Source organism: Silurus aristotelis, assembly GCF_946808225.1.
Source record: "Silurus aristotelis genome assembly, chromosome: 4".
NCBI classification, from domain to species: domain Eukaryota; kingdom Metazoa; phylum Chordata; class Actinopteri; order Siluriformes; family Siluridae; genus Silurus; species Silurus aristotelis.
The window spans coordinates 33,423,195-33,425,694 of record NC_139577.1 but is presented as its reverse complement, the minus strand read 5'-3'; the positions used below and the strand labels follow the sequence as shown (position 1 = coordinate 33,425,694).

At 44.5% G+C, this 2,500-nt stretch overlaps 1 long non-coding RNA gene across 1 annotated transcript in view; it reads right to left on the bottom strand.

Moving 5' to 3' along the window:
• LOC310724635 overlaps positions 1-2,500 on the bottom strand; it is a 314,813-nt gene that overhangs the window by 242,664 nt on the left and 69,649 nt on the right. Inside the window, exon 2 of the long non-coding RNA XR_014533116.1 lies at positions 655-696. This is a non-coding gene — a long non-coding RNA (uncharacterized lncRNA). The remainder of the gene's footprint in view (positions 1-654; positions 697-2,500) is intronic.

Genomic DNA, 2,500 nt, shown 5'->3' with positions numbered 1-2,500 from the left:
GGGATTGTCAGTGAAAGGTCATCAGTCAGATTGTGTGTGTGTGTGTGTGTGTGTGTGTGTGTGTGTGTGTGTGTGTGTGTATGTGTGGGCAGTCAGGGCAGGAGACTGGATGGAGGTGGGCCTGACACACCTCACACAAAGACATGATCCTGGCCCGTGCTGCACTGCACTTGGGTGTGTGTGTGTGTGTGTGTGTGTGTCTGTGTGTAAGACAGAAAGAAACAGACAGGTTGCCAATATCGTACAGAACCATTTTTGACAGCTTGAGATCCCCATCACGCCAAATAACACCTTCATCTCAGTATTAACTCCAAGCAGGTCGCCCAGCAAAACCAGACGCATAGAACAAATAAGAAGAATAAGAAGAAGACAAAGTCAGACTGTTACATGACGGAAATTCCCGCCACACAAACAGAAAAAAAAAATCGCTCCGATTTCCTGGTTTCTTTAGTTTCGGAGTGGAAAACCATCATCGTTAAATAACGCGAGGTGCCATCAGATACTGGCGACTTGTTGCTGCTAGAAATTAGCCTTCGATTCGAGCAATTAGCAAAACCCTGATCAACACCTTTCCTTCACCCGAACCCGTGACTGTCCGCTTCGAAGGACACCGTGAATGCGCAGATGGGAAAAAAATCAAAAAGTGGCACTTACTTTAGCGGCGTTTCCATGCTCCAGGGCTTCAGATGCTGCAGCCTGGGATAGAAAAAGGACAGAAAAAAAAAAGAGAAAAAAGAGAGAGAGATCAGACAACATCTCCAAAATCCTCTTCTATACATCAGACAATCTTAAAACTTGTACAAGGTTCAACACACGCGTACGAAGATGGACTCGTTTTCAACATAAAAACACTGCTGAAATTTTGAGCGTCTGCGTTTAATTTTCTGCCCCCCACCTAAGCCCCCCCCCCCCCCCCCTTCTTACCCTCCCCCCTCCCCCCACAAAAGACTTAACACAATTCGTATTCCGTCTATTACGAATATAAGAAGCTATTTCACGCAAATGTGTAATTTATATGCAAAATGTCAGCCAAAGTACAGCTTATCATTAGCAGTCTAATTGCACACATCGGGGCTGCGCTCGAGAATCAAATCGCTGCAAGAAGGGCACTTCTCCTCCTTCCCTCCTTCCCTCCTTCCCTCCTTCCTTCCTTCCTTCCTTCATTCATTCATTCATTCATTCCCTCCTTCCTGCCCATGAGTGGCTCTTGAGCCCCATCTACTGGGCCGAGTAAGGTTCCACTCCCTCCTTCGCTCCTTCCATCCTTCTCTTTCACTTCGCCATGAGGAGCACAAAAGACGCCGTTACACAATTTACAACGGAATAAAAGGGACGTGTTCCAAATGGTGGCCTGCTCCCTTTCCCCTACAGTGTAGGGCGCAAGCTGTTAACGTGAGTTATTCATTATTCTATCATTTTGTCCAGAAGACATCTACTTCCGGTTCACTGTACATTCATCATCTGTCCCATGTGGGCGTGTCCCGATTCACACATTGTACTCAATAAAATAGTGCACCTAATGTCTTACCATAATCACTATATAGACAGGATGGACATGTCCCAAACCACACAACTTAATGTCTTAATATGACTACACATTCCGGGTGGACGTGTCATAAATCACACTTTGATCAATAGACTTTACTCAATCATCATTGCAGAAACAGGGTGGGCGTGTCTCAAATCACACTCTCAATTCAATACAATACGCCACCTAATGTCTTACTATCATCAGTACGCAGACGGTGTGGACGTGTCCCAAACCACACACTTTACTTCATACAATAAGCCACAATGTCTTACTATCACTACACAAAAAGTTTGAACATGTCCCAAATCACATTTTACTCAATCATCAATACAGAAACAAGATGGGCTTGTCCCCCACATTCCACTCAAAACAACAGGGCACTAAAAATGCTAATATCATCCGTACACAAAGAGTTTGGACATGTCCTAAACCCCCCCCCACACACACACACACTATCCTCTGTACAAATTCATCCCTAACTACTAAATCGCTTCAGTGTGGACATGTCCCAAACCACATATCATAGTCACTATATAGGCCACATAAATGCCATGATGATCGTCTTTCATTGGAACGACAAGGTGGCTGTGTCTCAAAGAATGAATACCATCACAAATGTCTCACCATTTTCATTAAATTGTGGATGTGTCCTGAGCCATAAGTCCACCGGGAAGTGTTCTAAATAATTACCACCTCATTGTGAATGTGTCTCAAAGCCTCACTCCACTGTGTGTGTCCTAAACTTTTATATGTCCACTGTGGATGGATGCTAAACCATCATCAATCCACTATGACTGTGTCCTAACTTATAAGTCCACTGGGACATGTCCCGGATCATCATCAGTCCACTGAACTGTGTCCCCAACAATCATAGGTCCACTATGTCTCAAATCACCAGTTTATTATTACTGATTTGAGACTGGTCCACTTTGGACCAGTCTCAATTCTACAGACCCCAGACGTCTCTCA